The sequence below is a fragment of the Strongylocentrotus purpuratus genome, unplaced genomic scaffold, assembly GCF_000002235.5.
Source record: "Strongylocentrotus purpuratus isolate Spur 01 unplaced genomic scaffold, Spur_5.0 spur5_scaffold_10, whole genome shotgun sequence".
Lineage (NCBI taxonomy): Eukaryota > Metazoa > Echinodermata > Echinoidea > Camarodonta > Strongylocentrotidae > Strongylocentrotus > Strongylocentrotus purpuratus.
The window spans coordinates 158567-177324 of NW_022145595.1; the positions used below are offsets into that span (position 1 = coordinate 158567).

The window sequence follows — 18758 nt, forward strand, 5'->3', positions numbered from 1 at the left end:
AGAGTGCCTACATCATCATAATCACCAGCATCATCACATATATTTCACAAAATAAGAAAATGAAAAGAACAGAATTCAGCAGTATTAACTGATTTATTAACATTTATGAATCATTTATCAACATATTTTGTTTCTATAAAGTCTTTTTAAATCCAACATGACATCAACAAAATGATGACAAATGGATGGGGGAGGGGGTGCTGTCTCTTGAATTCAAATCTTTCAGTTGTAAAAATTTACTGTAGATTTTGAAGAAAAAAATATTCAATAATATCAACAAGCTATTTTATTATGTAAAGCACAGGTATATACTGAGTTTTATGAGTACTTTATCTTACATTGGACATTATGTTGTTGTTTTTACTACTACCTGTATTATCATTATTATTACTGCTATTATCATGATCATTGTCATTATTGTTACTTTTTTAATATTGTTATTATTATTAATATTAATTATATTAATACAGTCTTACTATTGAACTATATCATTTTATCCCCCCCCCCTACAATTTACTATCCAGTTCAGCATCCCTCATATTTTTGTCAGAACTTGACTTAAGATTAAATATCAAAAAACTATGTTACATGTACACGCATTTAAAAGAACAAATGATTACTTTCATGATCCTCGATATATCTTCTTCTTCTTCTTCTGGTAATCTTCAAAAGGCGTTGTTGTAGCCTATCATGAAGATGAACTAATACTAAAGATTACAAGTGGTGTGAGGAAGACAGATTGTTTCTAAGTGGGATAAGGAGAATAGATGCCTCAGAAGTAGTCCTGGCAGTTCTCTGGACTGTCAGCATGCACTATATTTGCTGGAAGTCAGTTCCATTAACTTTGGGACAGAGTGTTGGGCAAATACAAACTTGTCTACCTATGTCGCTTCTGGCTTGGTGCAACTGGAGGGTCATGTCATGGTACTTCCTGCTCGTGATTTGTTAAAGCCCGTCTGTACTAGTTTGGCCAGGGGGATAAGACCACCCTGCAAGGTCACTGACAGGTGGTTATCTCATCAAATCAGCTCTCAATTAATATAAGAAAAAGAGGATCATGGGGACCAACAGGCACAGATTAGGCATTGTTGCTATATAGAGGGCGCAAGTAGCTATAAGTAGTGCAGTGGGAAAATTTTCAAGGAAGAGCGGAGAGACCATTGACTATCTTGTGCACCATTCCCAGTCTTCTTGCAGAGTGCCTTGTAGTTGTAGATATAGTAGGCAACTAAAAGGTGCTGATCATCTCAGTCAAACTGCTGCTTCTCTTGTGGTCCCCATTGTGAAGTAGCGTCTGGACATCTGAGATGTTGTAGGGATCCCAGACACCGGAACAGTTCTCAAGATGAGGGTGGACTAGGGACTTGTACAAAAGAAGCCTGGGTATCAAACCTTCTGCATGGGACAACCTGAATAATAAAAACAAAAAGAGAGGAGAAATCAAATAAGATTAAAACTGCTGCATTATATTGGATTTTCAAAAATAGTACCTCCCCACTTTTGTTTAGGTCTTGCATTTTAATTTTACTAAAAAATGATAACTTATGTCTATCTGATAGGGCCTTTTTAAGAGAAGAGTAAGGTTTAGATGTATTTCCAATTATTTTAAAAGTAATTTCCAATTTATTTTAAGTTATTATTTGCTAGACTTTTGTGAACAAAAGTTTGTTAGATATAATGTAATATTTAGGAAAAAATGCCTTTGAGTATGTCTTTTAATATGCTGAGAGAATAAACTGTAGCAACACCATAGTTTGTCACCTAAATAAAGCTAGAGAATAAATGAGAATTACCAGATATAATGCAACACAAGATGACAGTTCCCAAATCTTGTATATAGTCCAAGTCGAGTGCGGTGTTCGCATGGGCTTAGATTATACAGCCTGAATATTTTCGAACTTCATACAAACATACCTTGCCAGAGTTCAACTTAGGTGTCTTGTTCCTGATTAGATCTACACCATAACATTTGATGATCAGGTCCTGGTGCTCTTTGTTGCACTTCTGTGATCATTATCTGCTTCTTTGTTCCATAGGATCTACAATTAAAAGAAAACAGAAACTTAGTAAGGTTCCTGCTAATATCAAATGCATGCATTAGTTATCAGTTTATAACTTTGTTCATGTCGTAGAGAAAAGAAATATCCATGTCATATGTAGGGTTGGATCCAGAATTCTCACCAACATAAAAGGGGTGGCATAAAATCCTGAAAATAGACCAATTATTTCAAACAAGGCACAATGACATAACTAAGAGCGAAATCAGGGGAAGTGGGAGGGGGGGGGGGGGGGAGGAAATACCTTTTTTGTTTTGTTTTTGTTGTTGGTAGATTTAGCCTAGATCTACATTCAAACTAAGCTGAATCTGGACCTTGATCACAATAATGACACATGCGCACGACTAGTCTAGTAGTGGAGCAAAACGAGCCTAGACCCATGGCTATGGAAGTCTTTGCTAAAAGCTATGGCATAACACAAGCTATAGATCTAGATCTAATGCCTATTTTAATATTATTACTATTAGTAGACCCTACTAGTAGGGGGCGACCTACATCTAGACCCGTCCCTATGCCACATCTGAATAAGGGGGCACAGAATGATTGTGCACACCCCCCCCCCTCCATAACTTCCACATTGACCCACCTAAACCAGGCATTTAGGTCTATTTAGTCTTTTTTTTTATTTATTAGAATGCATTAGGCCTAGAATCTAGCCCTAGATATAGACCTAGGTCTATAGATGCGGGGTTAAATGCTGTTTATACTTAGTTAAGTGCTAGATCTAGACTAGACGGTAGACCTAGCCTAGCCTAGGCTCTGCTTAGCCTTAGCCCGAATTTTTCTGTCTCTTTCGTTCGTTAGCCTCTGATTTGGGTAGGGTCAGCTAAAGAGAGGAGCCGACCCTACCCAAATCAGAGGCTAACGAACGAAAGAGACAGAAAATTCAGGCTAGACTATGCTATGAATAGTCTAGAGCTAGAGGTCTAGGCTTTACAGTAACACACTGTAAAGTTATAGCCACGCCAGCTCAGGAAAACGCAGTCGCTTCTTGGTGGAGTTTACAGCCGGCTAGCACCGGCGAATTGAAAATCATAAAACCGCTCGACGAGATCTCGTCGGCTTGGACTAGCAATGAGCCATTTGCGCAGTCTACAACAGGTCCACATCTACGACCGATTACTATCGGTAATCAAGCTATGAACTGAACTTAAAATTATGAGATGTGCTCTAATGAAATAACCTACGGTAAAATCCTGATTGTTTCTAAAAATATTACCGTCGATGACTTATATTAGAGTTCATTCAATCAGTTAATATTCTTTAGTCAGAAGAAAGAAAAGAGGATGGGGTAGGGGGTTAACCGGGTAAGACGTTGTGACAATGCGGAGAGCCCCTCACTGCAATGACGAACACATCACAATCATTTCAGAGACCTTCACACAAAATGGATCTTTACTTACTTTTCTTGATATCATAGGGTATCACTTCGATGTCAATGTTCGCCTGAAGATTTTCTGCTTCACTGAGATGTACTTGACAAACTTCTATTATAATAGAAATTCACTTAAAAGAAAAATGTTTCATTGTTCGTAATTGAATAACTTGAAAGTTGCAGTTCATACAACCGCCATTTTCGTGGTCAAATCGTAGGGAATTCTGGGAATGCAAAAAATGTTTTATGCATGACCTAATACATAAAACATTTTGTCGATGGCCAATCAACAAACAGAAGTTGGCGTATTTTTTACGTCATTGCTCATGAATATTCATTGTCCTCCAAAACCGTCGTTCAAATCGGACAAAACCCCCATAATGCATCCAATACAAAACCTATGAAATGTCAAAGGTCACGATTTTAGTTGGCCCTCTAGTCCTCCTACGGAGGACATACTGTGTATGATCGAATCTCTTTGAAGAGGGTAAATTTCAGGGGGGGATGACTGTCCTCGGGGTTGGGGGGGGGGGGGGGGTTAAAACCCCCGTAGATCCGCCACTGACATACTAGCTAGCAATTCCTACAAATCACCTCCAGGCTCAAAGTAGAATCATATTAGTGTGTCGGTATTATTTCGAGCTGAACAAAGGGCAAACTTCGCTGGGCTGGGCTGGGCTGGGCTGATGACCATAGAATTCAAAGCTAATTTCACAATTACATTTTTGAATAAAGGATAACTTAGCAAGAAGTTACCGACTGTAATCTTAGATCCTCATTAAATTCATGTAACTTGGCCTAATTAAGACGATGATGATCATCATTAGGGTCGCTAACTTCACGAGCGCGCGCCCGCCCGCACCCAATCTTCGGTACGGTAGGCAACTGTGTAGCGGTTTGACGTGAAACATGTGAGACTTTGGTTGGGCTCTCTAAATTGATTTTGTATGTGTTACTGAGTGTGTATGTGGAACTTGACGGTGCCAAAATGCCACACAAAATCGAATATCACTCAGAAAAAAAAAATTTCATTTCATTTAAAAGTCTCCTCCTTATAATAGTTGGGGAGGGGAAGCTAGGGGTAGAGAACAAGGATATTGAACAGTATTTCTTTCAGAACGATTCGCTGCAGTAATCAAAAGGGAAAAAACAAAAAAACGTAGCAGACGACGGTAAGCTACTCAATAGACAGGTGAGATCCACTCATGTAATCAGGCATGATCCACGCAATGCATGATGGACAGGCGTATGAAAGATGACATCATCGTTCAACCTATTTGAAGTTAAAGACTGACGTCATCATTGAGCATGCGCACAAAGTGCGCTTTATTGACCAGTGTCAATGTTACGTCATGGCCCGTGTCTTGGAAACGGTTGAGGGTTATTTTTGTTACTGTTCTGCATAAATGTTATAAACGATGTAAATATGTTCATTCAGGGCCCATGGAAGACCACTACTTGTTGGTGAATGGGCTACGTACCCTGCCAAAAGATTAGAAACAAATAAATAAATAAATTTAAAAAGAAACCCCCAAAAACAGAGGGAAAGGGAAGGTAAGAGGAGGGTTTCAGCATGTCAAGGGCGTCACCTCAAGCAAAAACAATTCCCAAAAAAAAAAAATTAAAAAAAATGCCTACAACACCCGGTATTCCCAGGCGGTCTCCCATCCAAGTACTAACCAGGCCCTACGCTGCTTGACTTCGGTGATCGGACGAGAACCGGTATATTCAGCATGGTATGGTCGTAGGCGAAAGACATCATCGTTCAACCTATTTGAAGTTAAAGACTGACGTCATCATTGAGCATGCGCACAAAGTGCGCTTTATTGACCAGTGTCAATGTTACGTCATGGCCCGTGTCTTGGAAACGGTTGAGGGTTATTTTGTTACTGTTCTGCATAAATGTTATAAACGATGTAAATATGTTCATTCAGGGCCCCATGGAAGACCACTACTTGTTGGTGAATGGGCTACGTACCCTGCCAAAAGATTAGAAACAAATAAATAAATAAATTTAAAAAGAAACCCCCCAAAAACAGAGGGAAAGGGAAGGTAAGAGGAGGGTTTCAGCATGTCAAGGGCGTCACCTCAAGCAAAAACAATTCCCCAAAAAAAAAAATTAAAAAAAATGCCTACAACACCCGGTATTCCCAGGCGGTCTCCCATCCAAGTACTAACCAGGCCCTACGCTGCTTGACTTCGGTGATCGGACGAGAACCGGTATATTCAGCATGGTATGGTCGTAGGCGAAAGACATCATCGTTCAACCTATTTGAAGTTAAAGACTGACGTCATCATTGAGCATGCGCACAAAGTGCGCTTTATTGACCAGTGTCAATGTTACGTCATGGCCCGTGTCTTGGAAACGGTTGAGGGTTATTTTTGTTACTGTTCTGCATAAATGTTATAAACGATGTAAATATGTTCATTCAGGGCCCCATGGAAGACCACTACTTGTTGGTGAATGGGCTACGTACCCTGCCAAAAGATTAGAAACAAATAAATAAATAAATTTAAAAAGAAACCCCCCAAAAACAGAGGGAAAGGGAAGGTAAGAGGAGGGTTTCAGCATGTCAAGGGCGTCACCTCAAGCAAAAACAATTCCCAAAAAAAAAATTAAAAAAAATGCCTACAACACCCGGTATTCCCAGGCGGTCTCCCATCCAAGTACTAACCAGGCCCTACGCTGCTTGACTTCGGTGATCGGACGAGAACCGGTATATTCAGCATGGTATGGTCGTAGGCGAAAGACATCATCGTTCAACCTATTTGAAGTTAAAGACTGACGTCATCATTGAGCATGCGCACAAAGTGCGCTTTATTGACCAGTGTCAATGTTACGTCATGGCCCGTGTCTTGGAAACGGTTGAGGGTTATTTTTGTTACTGTTCTGCATAAATGTTATAAACGATGTAAATATGTTCATTCAGGGCCCCATGGAAGACCACTACTTGTTGGTGAATGGGCTACGTACCCTGCCAAAAGATTAGAAACAAATAAATAAATAAATTTAAAAAGAAACCCCCAAAAACAGAGGGAAAGGGAAGGTAAGAGGAGGGTTTCAGCATGTCAAGGGCGTCACCTCAAGCAAAAACAATTCCCCAAAAAAAAAAATTAAAAAAAATGCCTACAACACCCGGTATTCCCAGGCGGTCTCCCATCCAAGTACTAACCAGGCCCTACGCTGCTTGACTTCGGTGATCGGACGAGAACCGGTATATTCAGCATGGTATGGTCGTAGGCGAAAGACATCATCGTTCAACCTATTTGAAGTTAAAGACTGACGTCATCATTGAGCATGCGCACAAAGTGCGCTTTATTGACCAGTGTCAATGTTACGTCATGGCCCGTGTCTTGGAAACGGTTGAGGGTTATTTTTGTTACTGTTCTGCATAAATGTTATAAACGATGTAAATATGTTCATTCAGGGCCCCATGGAAGACCACTACTTGTTGGTGAATGGGCTACGTACCCTGCCAAAAGATTAGAAACAAATAAATAAATAAATTTAAAAAGAAACCCCCAAAAACAGAGGGAAAGGGAAGGTAAGAGGAGGGTTTCAGCATGTCAAGGGCGTCACCTCAAGCAAAAACAATTCCCCAAAAAAAAAAATTAAAAAAAATGCCTACAACACCCGGTATTCCCAGGCGGTCTCCCATCCAAGTACTAACCAGGCCCTACGCTGCTTGACTTCGGTGATCGGACGAGAACCGGTATATTCAGCATGGTATGGTCGTAGGCGAAAGACATCATCGTTCAACCTATTTGAAGTTAAAGACTGACGTCATCATTGAGCATGCGCACAAAGTGCGCTTTATTGACCAGTGTCAATGTTACGTCATGGCCCGTGTCTTGGAAACGGTTGAGGGTTATTTTTGTTACTGTTCTGCATAAATGTTATAAACGATGTAAATATGTTCATTCAGGGCCCCATGGAAGACCACTACTTGTTGGTGAATGGGCTACGTACCCTGCCAAAAGATTAGAAACAAATAAATAAATAAATTTAAAAAGAAACCCCCAAAAACAGAGGGAAAGGGAAGGTAAGAGGAGGGTTTCAGCATGTCAAGGGCGTCACCTCAAGCAAAAACAATTCCCCAAAAAAAAAATTAAAAAAAATGCCTACAACACCCGGTATTCCCAGGCGGTCTCCCATCCAAGTACTAACCAGGCCCTACGCTGCTTGACTTCGGTGATCGGACGAGAACCGGTATATTCAGCATGGTATGGTCGTAGGCGAAAGACATCATCGTTCAACCTATTTGAAGTTAAAGACTGACGTCATCATTGAGCATGCGCACAAAGTGCGCTTTATTGACCAGTGTCAATGTTACGTCATGGCCCGTGTCTTGGAAACGGTTGAGGGTTATTTTTGTTACTGTTCTGCATAAATGTTATAAACGATGTAAATATGTTCATTCAGGGCCCCATGGAAGACCACTACTTGTTGGTGAATGGGCTACGTACCCTGCCAAAAGATTAGAAACAAATAAATAAATAAATTTAAAAAGAAACCCCCCAAAAACAGAGGGAAAGGGAAGGTAAGAGGAGGGTTTCAGCATGTCAAGGGCGTCACCTCAAGCAAAAACAATTCCCCAAAAAAAAAAATTAAAAAAAATGCCTACAACACCCGGTATTCCCAGGCGGTCTCCCATCCAAGTACTAACCAGGCCCTACGCTGCTTGACTTCGGTGATCGGACGAGAACCGGTATATTCAGCATGGTATGGTCGTAGGCGAAAGACATCATCGTTCAACCTATTTGAAGTTAAAGACTGACGTCATCATTGAGCATGCGCACAAAGTGCGCTTTATTGACCAGTGTCAATGTTACGTCATGGCCCGTGTCTTGGAAACGGTTGAGGGTTATTTTTGTTACTGTTCTGCATAAATGTTATAAACGATGTAAATATGTTCATTCAGGGCCCCATGGAAGACCACTACTTGTTGGTGAATGGGCTACGTACCCTGCCAAAAGATTAGAAACAAATAAATAAATAAATTTAAAAAGAAACCCCCCAAAAACAGAGGGAAAGGGAAGGTAAGAGGAGGGTTTCAGCATGTCAAGGGCGTCACCTCAAGCAAAAACAATTCCCAAAAAAAAAAATTAAAAAAAATGCCTACAACACCCGGTATTCCCAGGCGGTCTCCCATCCAAGTACTAACCAGGCCCTACGCTGCTTGACTTCGGTGATCGGACGAGAACCGGTATATTCAGCATGGTATGGTCGTAGGCGAAAGACATCATCGTTCAACCTATTTGAAGTTAAAGACTGACGTCATCATTGAGCATGCGCACAAAGTGCGCTTTATTGACCAGTGTCAATGTTACGTCATGGCCCGTGTCTTGGAAACGGTTGAGGGTTATTTTTGTTACTGTTCTGCATAAATGTTATAAACGATGTAAATATGTTCATTCAGGGCCCCATGGAAGACCACTACTTGTTGGTGAATGGGCTACGTACCCTGCCAAAAGATTAGAAACAAATAAATAAATAAATTTAAAAAGAAACCCCCCAAAAACAGAGGGAAAGGGAAGGTAAGAGGAGGGTTTCAGCATGTCAAGGGCGTCACCTCAAGCAAAAACAATTCCCCAAAAAAAAAAATTAAAAAAAATGCCTACAACACCCGGTATTCCCAGGCGGTCTCCCATCCAAGTACTAACCAGGCCCTACGCTGCTTGACTTCGGTGATCGGACGAGAACCGGTATATTCAGCATGGTATGGTCGTAGGCGAAAGACATCATCGTTCAACCTATTTGAAGTTAAAGACTGACGTCATCATTGAGCATGCGCACAAAGTGCGCTTTATTGACCAGTGTCAATGTTACGTCATGGCCCGTGTCTTGGAAACGGTTGAGGGTTATTTTTGTTACTGTTCTGCATAAATGTTATAAACGATGTAAATATGTTCATTCAGGGCCCCATGGAAGACCACTACTTGTTGGTGAATGGGCTACGTACCCTGCCAAAAGATTAGAAACAAATAAATAAATAAATTTAAAAGAAACCCCCCAAAAACAGAGGGAAAGGGAAGGTAAGAGGAGGGTTTCAGCATGTCAAGGGCGTCACCTCAAGCAAAAACAATTCCCCAAAAAAAAAAATTAAAAAAAATGCCTACAACACCCGGTATTCCCAGGCGGTCTCCCATCCAAGTACTAACCAGGCCCTACGCTGCTTGACTTCGGTGATCGGACGAGAACCGGTATATTCAGCATGGTATGGTCGTAGGCGAAAGACATCATCGTTCAACCTATTTGAAGTTAAAGACTGACGTCATCATTGAGCATGCGCACAAAGTGCGCTTTATTGACCAGTGTCAATGTTACGTCATGGCCCGTGTCTTGGAAACGGTTGAGGGTTATTTTTGTTACTGTTCTGCATAAATGTTATAAACGATGTAAATATGTTCATTCAGGGCCCCATGGAAGACCACTACTTGTTGGTGAATGGGCTACGTACCCTGCCAAAAGATTAGAAACAAATAAATAAATAAATTTAAAAGAAACCCCCCAAAAACAGAGGGAAAGGGAAGGTAAGAGGAGGGTTTCAGCATGTCAAGGGCGTCACCTCAAGCAAAAACAATTCCCCAAAAAAAAAAATTAAAAAAAATGCCTACAACACCCGGTATTCCCAGGCGGTCTCCCATCCAAGTACTAACCAGGCCCTACGCTGCTTGACTTCGGTGATCGGACGAGAACCGGTATATTCAGCATGGTATGGTCGTAGGCGAAAGACATCATCGTTCAACCTATTTGAAGTTAAAGACTGACGTCATCATTGAGCATGCGCACAAAGTGCGCTTTATTGACCAGTGTCAATGTTACGTCATGGCCCGTGTCTTGGAAACGGTTGAGGGTTATTTTTGTTACTGTTCTGCATAAATGTTATAAACGATGTAAATATGTTCATTCAGGGCCCCATGGAAGACCACTACTTGTTGGTGAATGGGCTACGTACCCTGCCAAAAGATTAGAAACAAATAAATAAATAAATTTAAAAAGAAACCCCCCAAAAACAGAGGGAAAGGGAAGGTAAGAGGAGGGTTTCAGCATGTCAAGGGCGTCACCTCAAGCAAAAACAATTCCCAAAAAAAAAAAATTAAAAAAAATGCCTACAACACCCGGTATTCCCAGGCGGTCTCCCATCCAAGTACTAACCAGGCCCTACGCTGCTTGACTTCGGTGATCGGACGAGAACCGGTATATTCAGCATGGTATGGTCGTAGGCGAAAGACATCATCGTTCAACCTATTTGAAGTTAAAGACTGACGTCATCATTGAGCATGCGCACAAAGTGCGCTTTATTGACCAGTGTCAATGTTACGTCATGGCCCGTGTCTTGGAAACGGTTGAGGGTTATTTTTGTTACTGTTCTGCATAAATGTTATAAACGATGTAAATATGTTCATTCAGGGCCCCATGGAAGACCACTACTTGTTGGTGAATGGGCTACGTACCCTGCCAAAAGATTAGAAACAAATAAATAAATAAATTTAAAAAGAAACCCCCCAAAAACAGAGGGAAAGGGAAGGTAAGAGGAGGGTTTCAGCATGTCAAGGGCGTCACCTCAAGCAAAAACAATTCCCCAAAAAAAAAAATTAAAAAAAATGCCTACAACACCCGGTATTCCCAGGCGGTCTCCCATCCAAGTACTAACCAGGCCCTACGCTGCTTGACTTCGGTGATCGGACGAGAACCGGTATATTCAGCATGGTATGGTCGTAGGCGAAAGACATCATCGTTCAACCTATTTGAAGTTAAAGACTGACGTCATCATTGAGCATGCGCACAAAGTGCGCTTTATTGACCAGTGTCAATGTTACGTCATGGCCCGTGTCTTGGAAACGGTTGAGGGTTATTTTTGTTACTGTTCTGCATAAATGTTATAAACGATGTAAATATGTTCATTCAGGGCCCCATGGAAGACCACTACTTGTTGGTGAATGGGCTACGTACCCTGCCAAAAGATTAGAAACAAATAAATAAATAAATTTAAAAAGAAACCCCCCAAAAACAGAGGGAAAGGGAAGGTAAGAGGAGGGTTTCAGCATGTCAAGGGCGTCACCTCAAGCAAAAACAATTCCCCAAAAAAAAAAATTAAAAAAAATGCCTACAACACCCGGTATTCCCAGGCGGTCTCCCATCCAAGTACTAACCAGGCCCTACGCTGCTTGACTTCGGTGATCGGACGAGAACCGGTATATTCAGCATGGTATGGTCGTAGGCGAAAGACATCATCGTTCAACCTATTTGAAGTTAAAGACTGACGTCATCATTGAGCATGCGCACAAAGTGCGCTTTATTGACCAGTGTCAATGTTACGTCATGGCCCGTGTCTTGGAAACGGTTGAGGGTTATTTTTGTTACTGTTCTGCATAAATGTTATAAACGATGTAAATATGTTCATTCAGGGCCCCATGGAAGACCACTACTTGTTGGTGAATGGGCTACGTACCCTGCCAAAAGATTAGAAACAAATAAATAAATAAATTTAAAAAGAAACCCCCCAAAAACAGAGGGAAAGGGAAGGTAAGAGGAGGGTTTCAGCATGTCAAGGGCGTCACCTCAAGCAAAAACAATTCCCCAAAAAAAAAAATTAAAAAAAATGCCTACAACACCCGGTATTCCCAGGCGGTCTCCCATCCAAGTACTAACCAGGCCCTACGCTGCTTGACTTCGGTGATCGGACGAGAACCGGTATATTCAGCATGGTATGGTCGTAGGCGAAAGACATCATCGTTCAACCTATTTGAAGTTAAAGACTGACGTCATCATTGAGCATGCGCACAAAGTGCGCTTTATTGACCAGTGTCAATGTTACGTCATGGCCCGTGTCTTGGAAACGGTTGAGGGTTATTTTTGTTACTGTTCTGCATAAATGTTATAAACGATGTAAATATGTTCATTCAGGGCCCCATGGAAGACCACTACTTGTTGGTGAATGGGCTACGTACCCTGCCAAAAGATTAGAAACAAATAAATAAATAAATTTAAAAAGAAACCCCCCAAAAACAGAGGGAAAGGGAAGGTAAGAGGAGGGTTTCAGCATGTCAAGGGCGTCACCTCAAGCAAAAACAATTCCCCAAAAAAAAAAATTAAAAAAAATGCCTACAACACCCGGTATTCCCAGGCGGTCTCCCATCCAAGTACTAACCAGGCCCTACGCTGCTTGACTTCGGTGATCGGACGAGAACCGGTATATTCAGCATGGTATGGTCGTAGGCGAAAGACATCATCGTTCAACCTATTTGAAGTTAAAGACTGACGTCATCATTGAGCATGCGCACAAAGTGCGCTTTATTGACCAGTGTCAATGTTACGTCATGGCCCGTGTCTTGGAAACGGTTGAGGGTTATTTTTGTTACTGTTCTGCATAAATGTTATAAACGATGTAAATATGTTCATTCAGGGCCCCATGGAAGACCACTACTTGTTGGTGAATGGGCTACGTACCCTGCCAAAAGATTAGAAACAAATAAATAAATAAATTTAAAAAGAAACCCCCAAAAACAGAGGGAAAGGGAAGGTAAGAGGAGGGTTTCAGCATGTCAAGGGCGTCACCTCAAGCAAAAACAATTCCCAAAAAAAAAAATTAAAAAAAATGCCTACAACACCCGGTATTCCCAGGCGGTCTCCCATCCAAGTACTAACCAGGCCCTACGCTGCTTGACTTCGGTGATCGGACGAGAACCGGTATATTCAGCATGGTATGGTCGTAGGCGAAAGACATCATCGTTCAACCTATTTGAAGTTAAAGACTGACGTCATCATTGAGCATGCGCACAAAGTGCGCTTTATTGACCAGTGTCAATGTTACGTCATGGCCCGTGTCTTGGAAACGGTTGAGGGTTATTTTTGTTACTGTTCTGCATAAATGTTATAAACGATGTAAATATGTTCATTCAGGGCCCCATGGAAGACCACTACTTGTTGGTGAATGGGCTACGTACCCTGCCAAAAGATTAGAAACAAATAAATAAATAAATTTAAAAAGAAACCCCCCAAAAACAGAGGGAAAGGGAAGGTAAGAGGAGGGTTTCAGCATGTCAAGGGCGTCACCTCAAGCAAAAACAATTCCCCAAAAAAAAAAATTAAAAAAAATGCCTACAACACCCGGTATTCCCAGGCGGTCTCCCATCCAAGTACTAACCAGGCCCTACGCTGCTTGACTTCGGTGATCGGACGAGAACCGGTATATTCAGCATGGTATGGTCGTAGGCGAAAGACATCATCGTTCAACCTATTTGAAGTTAAAGACTGACGTCATCATTGAGCATGCGCACAAAGTGCGCTTTATTGACCAGTGTCAATGTTACGTCATGGCCCGTGTCTTGGAAACGGTTGAGGGTTATTTTTGTTACTGTTCTGCATAAATGTTATAAACGATGTAAATATGTTCATTCAGGGCCCCATGGAAGACCACTACTTGTTGGTGAATGGGCTACGTACCCTGCCAAAAGATTAGAAACAAATAAATAAATAAATTTAAAAAGAAACCCCCCAAAAACAGAGGGAAAGGGAAGGTAAGAGGAGGGTTTCAGCATGTCAAGGGCGTCACCTCAAGCAAAAACAATTCCCCCAAAAAAAAAATTAAAAAAAATGCCTACAACACCCGGTATTCCCAGGCGGTCTCCCATCCAAGTACTAACCAGGCCCTACGCTGCTTGACTTCGGTGATCGGACGAGAACCGGTATATTCAGCATGGTATGGTCGTAGGCGAAAGACATCATCGTTCAACCTATTTGAAGTTAAAGACTGACGTCATCATTGAGCATGCGCACAAAGTGCGCTTTATTGACCAGTGTCAATGTTACGTCATGGCCCGTGTCTTGGAAACGGTTGAGGGTTATTTTTGTTACTGTTCTGCATAAATGTTATAAACGATGTAAATATGTTCATTCAGGGCCCCATGGAAGACCACTACTTGTTGGTGAATGGGCTACGTACCCTGCCAAAAGATTAGAAACAAATAAATAAATAAATTTAAAAAGAAACCCCCCAAAAACAGAGGGAAAGGGAAGGTAAGAGGAGGGTTTCAGCATGTCAAGGGCGTCACCTCAAGCAAAAACAATTCCCCAAAAAAAAAATTAAAAAAAATGCCTACAACACCCGGTATTCCCAGGCGGTCTCCCATCCAAGTACTAACCAGGCCCTACGCTGCTTGACTTCGGTGATCGGACGAGAACCGGTATATTCAGCATGGTATGGTCGTAGGCGAAAGACATCATCGTTCAACCTATTTGAAGTTAAAGACTGACGTCATCATTGAGCATGCGCACAAAGTGCGCTTTATTGACCAGTGTCAATGTTACGTCATGGCCCGTGTCTTGGAAACGGTTGAGGGTTATTTTTGTTACTGTTCTGCATAAATGTTATAAACGATGTAAATATGTTCATTCAGGGCCCCATGGAAGACCACTACTTGTTGGTGAATGGGCTACGTACCCTGCCAAAAGATTAGAAACAAATAAATAAATAAATTTAAAAAGAAACCCCCCAAAAACAGAGGGAAAGGGAAGGTAAGAGGAGGGTTTCAGCATGTCAAGGGCGTCACCTCAAGCAAAAACAATTCCCCAAAAAAAAAAATTAAAAAAAATGCCTACAACACCCGGTATTCCCAGGCGGTCTCCCATCCAAGTACTAACCAGGCCCTACGCTGCTTGACTTCGGTGATCGGACGAGAACCGGTATATTCAGCATGGTATGGTCGTAGGCGAAAGACATCATCGTTCAACCTATTTGAAGTTAAAGACTGACGTCATCATTGAGCATGCGCACAAAGTGCGCTTTATTGACCAGTGTCAATGTTACGTCATGGCCCGTGTCTTGGAAACGGTTGAGGGTTATTTTTGTTACTGTTCTGCATAAATGTTATAAACGATGTAAATATGTTCATTCAGGGCCCCATGGAAGACCACTACTTGTTGGTGAATGGGCTACGTACCCTGCCAAAAGATTAGAAACAAATAAATAAATAAATTTAAAAAGAAACCCCCCAAAAACAGAGGGAAAGGGAAGGTAAGAGGAGGGTTTCAGCATGTCAAGGGCGTCACCTCAAGCAAAAACAATTCCCCAAAAAAAAAAATTAAAAAAAATGCCTACAACACCCGGTATTCCCAGGCGGTCTCCCATCCAAGTACTAACCAGGCCCTACGCTGCTTGACTTCGGTGATCGGACGAGAACCGGTATATTCAGCATGGTATGGTCGTAGGCGAAAGACATCATCGTTCAACCTATTTGAAGTTAAAGACTGACGTCATCATTGAGCATGCGCACAAAGTGCGCTTTATTGACCAGTGTCAATGTTACGTCATGGCCCGTGTCTTGGAAACGGTTGAGGGTTATTTTTGTTACTGTTCTGCATAAATGTTATAAACGATGTAAATATGTTCATTCAGGGCCCCATGGAAGACCACTACTTGTTGGTGAATGGGCTACGTACCCTGCCAAAAGATTAGAAACAAATAAATAAATAAATTTAAAAAGAAACCCCCCAAAAACAGAGGGAAAGGGAAGGTAAGAGGAGGGTTTCAGCATGTCAAGGGCGTCACCTCAAGCAAAAACAATTCCCCAAAAAAAAAATTAAAAAAAATGCCTACAACACCCGGTATTCCCAGGCGGTCTCCCATCCAAGTACTAACCAGGCCCTACGCTGCTTGACTTCGGTGATCGGACGAGAACCGGTATATTCAGCATGGTATGGTCGTAGGCGAAAGACATCATCGTTCAACCTATTTGAAGTTAAAGACTGACGTCATCATTGAGCATGCGCACAAAGTGCGCTTTATTGACCAGTGTCAATGTTACGTCATGGCCCGTGTCTTGGAAACGGTTGAGGGTTATTTTTGTTACTGTTCTGCATAAATGTTATAAACGATGTAAATATGTTCATTCAGGGCCCCATGGAAGACCACTACTTGTTGGTGAATGGGCTACGTACCCTGCCAAAAGATTAGAAACAAATAAATAAATAAATTTAAAAAGAAACCCCCAAAAACAGAGGGAAAGGGAAGGTAAGAGGAGGGTTTCAGCATGTCAAGGGCGTCACCTCAAGCAAAAACAATTCCCCAAAAAAAAAAATTAAAAAAAATGCCTACAACACCCGGTATTCCCAGGCGGTCTCCCATCCAAGTACTAACCAGGCCCTACGCTGCTTGACTTCGGTGATCGGACGAGAACCGGTATATTCAGCATGGTATGGTCGTAGGCGAAAGACATCATCGTTCAACCTATTTGAAGTTAAAGACTGACGTCATCATTGAGCATGCGCACAAAGTGCGCTTTATTGACCAGTGTCAATGTTACGTCATGGCCCGTGTCTTGGAAACGGTTGAGGGTTATTTTTGTTACTGTTCTGCATAAATGTTATAAACGATGTAAATATGTTCATTCAGGGCCCCATGGAAGACCACTACTTGTTGGTGAATGGGCTACGTACCCTGCCAAAAGATTAGAAACAAATAAATAAATAAATTAAAAAGAAACCCCCCAAAAACAGAGGGAAAGGGAAGGTAAGAGGAGGGTTTCAGCATGTCAAGGGCGTCACCTCAAGCAAAAACAATTCCCCAAAAAAAAAAATTAAAAAAAATGCCTACAACACCCGGTATTCCCAGGCGGTCTCCCATCCAAGTACTAACCAGGCCCTACGCTGCTTGACTTCGGTGATCGGACGAGAACCGGTATATTCAGCATGGTATGGTCGTAGGCGAAAGACATCATCGTTCAACCTATTTGAAGTTAAAGACTGACGTCATCATTGAGCATGCGCACAAAGTGCGCTTTATTGACCAGTGTCAATGTTACGTCATGGCCCGTGTCTTGGAAACGGTTGAGGGTTATTTTTGTTACTGTTCTGCATAAATGTTATAAACGATGTAAATATGTTCATTCAGGGCCCCATGGAAGACCACTACTTGTTGGTGAATGGGCTACGTACCCTGCCAAAAGATTAGAAACAAATAAATAAATAAATTTAAAAAGAAACCCCCCAAAAACAGAGGGAAAGGGAAGGTAAGAGGAGGGTTTCAGCATGTCAAGGGCGTCACCTCAAGCAAAAACAATTCCCCAAAAAAAAAAATTAAAAAAAATGCCTACAACACCCGGTATTCCCAGGCGGTCTCCCATCCAAGTACTAACCAGGCCCTACGCTGCTTGACTTCGGTGATCGGACGAGAACCGGTATATTCAGCATGGTATGGTCGTAGGCGAAAGACATCATCGTTCAACCTATTTGAAGTTAAAGACTGACGTCATCATTGAGCATGCGCACAAAGTGCGCTTTATTGACCAGTGTCAATGTTACGTCATGGCCCGTGTCTTGGAAACGGTTGAGGGTTATTTTTGTTACTGTTCTGCATAAATGTTATAAACGATGTAAATATGTTCATTCAGGGCCCCATGGAAGACCACTACTTGTTGGTGAATGGGCTACGTACCCTGCCAAAAGATTAGAAACAAATAAATAAATAAATTTAAAAAGAAACCCCCCAAAAACAGAGGGAAAGGGAAGGTAAGAGGAGGGTTTCAGCATGTCAAGGGCGTCACCTCAAGCAAAAACAATTCCCCAAAAAAAAAAATTAAAAAAAATGCCTACAACACCCGGTATTCCCAGGCGGTCTCCCATCCAAGTACTAACCAGGCCCTACGCTGCTTGACTTCGGTGATCGGACGAGAACCGGTATATTCAGCATGGTATGGTCGTAGGCGAAAGACATCATCGTTCAACCTATTTGAAGTTAAAGACTGACGTCATCATTGAGCATGCGCACAAAGTGCGCTTTATTGACCAGTGTCAATGTTACGTCATGGCCCGTGTCTTGGAAACGGTTGAGGGTTATTTTTGTTACTGTTCTGCATAAATGTTATAAACGATGTAAATATGTTCATTCAGGGCCCCATGGAAGACCACTACTTGTTGGTGAATGGGCTACGTACCCTGCCAAAAGATTAGAAACAAATAAATAAATAAATTTAAAAAGAAACCCCCCAAAAACAGAGGGAAAGGGAAGGTAAGAGGAGGGTTTCAGCATGTCAAGGGCGTCACCTCAAGCAAAAACAATTCCCCCAAAAAAAAAAATTAAAAAAAATGCCTACAACACCCGGTATTCCCAGGCGGTCTCCCATCCAAGTACTAACCAGGCCCTACGCTGCTTGACTTCGGTGATCGGACGAGAACCGGTATATTCAGCATGGTATGGTCGTAGGCGAAAGACATCATCGTTCAACCTATTTGAAGTTAAAGACTGACGTCATCATTGAGCATGCGCACAAAGTGCGCTTTATTGACCAGTGTCAATGTTACGTCATGGCCCGTGTCTTGGAAA

At 41.8% G+C, this 18758-nt stretch overlaps 1 long non-coding RNA gene and 28 other non-coding genes across 29 annotated transcripts; all 29 read right to left on the reverse strand.

Moving 5' to 3' along the window:
* Positions 1-1299: 1299 nt before the first annotated feature.
* Positions 1300-3510, reverse strand: LOC115921540. Its single transcript, XR_004062985.1, has 3 exons — positions 3461-3510; positions 1915-2039; positions 1300-1409 (listed from the first exon to the last, which is right to left on the reverse strand). It is a non-coding gene; the product is annotated as an uncharacterized LOC115921540 (long non-coding RNA).
* Positions 3511-5063: 1553 nt separating this feature from the next.
* On the reverse strand, positions 5064-5182 carry LOC115921876. Its single transcript, XR_004063143.1, has one exon. It is a non-coding gene; the product is annotated as a 5S ribosomal RNA (ribosomal RNA).
* A 379-nt stretch (positions 5183-5561) lies between these two features.
* On the reverse strand, positions 5562-5680 carry LOC115921991. Its single transcript, XR_004063256.1, has one exon. It is a non-coding gene; the product is annotated as a 5S ribosomal RNA (ribosomal RNA).
* A 378-nt stretch (positions 5681-6058) lies between these two features.
* Positions 6059-6177, reverse strand: LOC115922037. The gene has a single exon (XR_004063297.1). It is a non-coding gene; the product is annotated as a 5S ribosomal RNA (ribosomal RNA).
* A 379-nt stretch (positions 6178-6556) lies between these two features.
* Positions 6557-6675, reverse strand: LOC115922048. Its single transcript, XR_004063308.1, has one exon. It is a non-coding gene; the product is annotated as a 5S ribosomal RNA (ribosomal RNA).
* A 379-nt stretch (positions 6676-7054) lies between these two features.
* Positions 7055-7173, reverse strand: LOC115922059. Its single transcript, XR_004063319.1, has one exon. It is a non-coding gene; the product is annotated as a 5S ribosomal RNA (ribosomal RNA).
* Positions 7174-7551: 378 nt separating this feature from the next.
* On the reverse strand, positions 7552-7670 carry LOC115921882. The gene has a single exon (XR_004063149.1). It is a non-coding gene; the product is annotated as a 5S ribosomal RNA (ribosomal RNA).
* A 380-nt stretch (positions 7671-8050) lies between these two features.
* On the reverse strand, positions 8051-8169 carry LOC115921893. Its single transcript, XR_004063160.1, has one exon. It is a non-coding gene; the product is annotated as a 5S ribosomal RNA (ribosomal RNA).
* A 379-nt stretch (positions 8170-8548) lies between these two features.
* On the reverse strand, positions 8549-8667 carry LOC115921905. The gene has a single exon (XR_004063172.1). It is a non-coding gene; the product is annotated as a 5S ribosomal RNA (ribosomal RNA).
* A 380-nt stretch (positions 8668-9047) lies between these two features.
* On the reverse strand, positions 9048-9166 carry LOC115921916. Its single transcript, XR_004063183.1, has one exon. It is a non-coding gene; the product is annotated as a 5S ribosomal RNA (ribosomal RNA).
* Positions 9167-9545: 379 nt separating this feature from the next.
* On the reverse strand, positions 9546-9664 carry LOC115921927. Its single transcript, XR_004063194.1, has one exon. It is a non-coding gene; the product is annotated as a 5S ribosomal RNA (ribosomal RNA).
* Positions 9665-10043: 379 nt separating this feature from the next.
* LOC115921938 lies at positions 10044-10162 on the reverse strand. The gene has a single exon (XR_004063205.1). It is a non-coding gene; the product is annotated as a 5S ribosomal RNA (ribosomal RNA).
* Positions 10163-10542: 380 nt separating this feature from the next.
* On the reverse strand, positions 10543-10661 carry LOC115921949. Its single transcript, XR_004063216.1, has one exon. It is a non-coding gene; the product is annotated as a 5S ribosomal RNA (ribosomal RNA).
* Positions 10662-11041: 380 nt separating this feature from the next.
* LOC115921961 lies at positions 11042-11160 on the reverse strand. Its single transcript, XR_004063227.1, has one exon. It is a non-coding gene; the product is annotated as a 5S ribosomal RNA (ribosomal RNA).
* Positions 11161-11540: 380 nt separating this feature from the next.
* On the reverse strand, positions 11541-11659 carry LOC115921974. The gene has a single exon (XR_004063239.1). It is a non-coding gene; the product is annotated as a 5S ribosomal RNA (ribosomal RNA).
* A 380-nt stretch (positions 11660-12039) lies between these two features.
* On the reverse strand, positions 12040-12158 carry LOC115921985. Its single transcript, XR_004063250.1, has one exon. It is a non-coding gene; the product is annotated as a 5S ribosomal RNA (ribosomal RNA).
* A 380-nt stretch (positions 12159-12538) lies between these two features.
* LOC115921997 lies at positions 12539-12657 on the reverse strand. Its single transcript, XR_004063262.1, has one exon. It is a non-coding gene; the product is annotated as a 5S ribosomal RNA (ribosomal RNA).
* A 378-nt stretch (positions 12658-13035) lies between these two features.
* LOC115922008 lies at positions 13036-13154 on the reverse strand. The gene has a single exon (XR_004063271.1). It is a non-coding gene; the product is annotated as a 5S ribosomal RNA (ribosomal RNA).
* Positions 13155-13534: 380 nt separating this feature from the next.
* LOC115922014 lies at positions 13535-13653 on the reverse strand. Its single transcript, XR_004063275.1, has one exon. It is a non-coding gene; the product is annotated as a 5S ribosomal RNA (ribosomal RNA).
* A 380-nt stretch (positions 13654-14033) lies between these two features.
* LOC115922025 lies at positions 14034-14152 on the reverse strand. The gene has a single exon (XR_004063285.1). It is a non-coding gene; the product is annotated as a 5S ribosomal RNA (ribosomal RNA).
* Positions 14153-14531: 379 nt separating this feature from the next.
* On the reverse strand, positions 14532-14650 carry LOC115922031. The gene has a single exon (XR_004063291.1). It is a non-coding gene; the product is annotated as a 5S ribosomal RNA (ribosomal RNA).
* A 380-nt stretch (positions 14651-15030) lies between these two features.
* On the reverse strand, positions 15031-15149 carry LOC115922032. Its single transcript, XR_004063292.1, has one exon. It is a non-coding gene; the product is annotated as a 5S ribosomal RNA (ribosomal RNA).
* A 380-nt stretch (positions 15150-15529) lies between these two features.
* Positions 15530-15648, reverse strand: LOC115922033. The gene has a single exon (XR_004063293.1). It is a non-coding gene; the product is annotated as a 5S ribosomal RNA (ribosomal RNA).
* Positions 15649-16027: 379 nt separating this feature from the next.
* LOC115922034 lies at positions 16028-16146 on the reverse strand. Its single transcript, XR_004063294.1, has one exon. It is a non-coding gene; the product is annotated as a 5S ribosomal RNA (ribosomal RNA).
* Positions 16147-16525: 379 nt separating this feature from the next.
* Positions 16526-16644, reverse strand: LOC115922035. Its single transcript, XR_004063295.1, has one exon. It is a non-coding gene; the product is annotated as a 5S ribosomal RNA (ribosomal RNA).
* A 379-nt stretch (positions 16645-17023) lies between these two features.
* LOC115922036 lies at positions 17024-17142 on the reverse strand. The gene has a single exon (XR_004063296.1). It is a non-coding gene; the product is annotated as a 5S ribosomal RNA (ribosomal RNA).
* Positions 17143-17522: 380 nt separating this feature from the next.
* Positions 17523-17641, reverse strand: LOC115922038. Its single transcript, XR_004063298.1, has one exon. It is a non-coding gene; the product is annotated as a 5S ribosomal RNA (ribosomal RNA).
* Positions 17642-18021: 380 nt separating this feature from the next.
* Positions 18022-18140, reverse strand: LOC115922039. The gene has a single exon (XR_004063299.1). It is a non-coding gene; the product is annotated as a 5S ribosomal RNA (ribosomal RNA).
* Positions 18141-18521: 381 nt separating this feature from the next.
* Positions 18522-18640, reverse strand: LOC115922040. The gene has a single exon (XR_004063300.1). It is a non-coding gene; the product is annotated as a 5S ribosomal RNA (ribosomal RNA).
* Between the last annotated feature and the right edge of the window lie 118 nt (positions 18641-18758).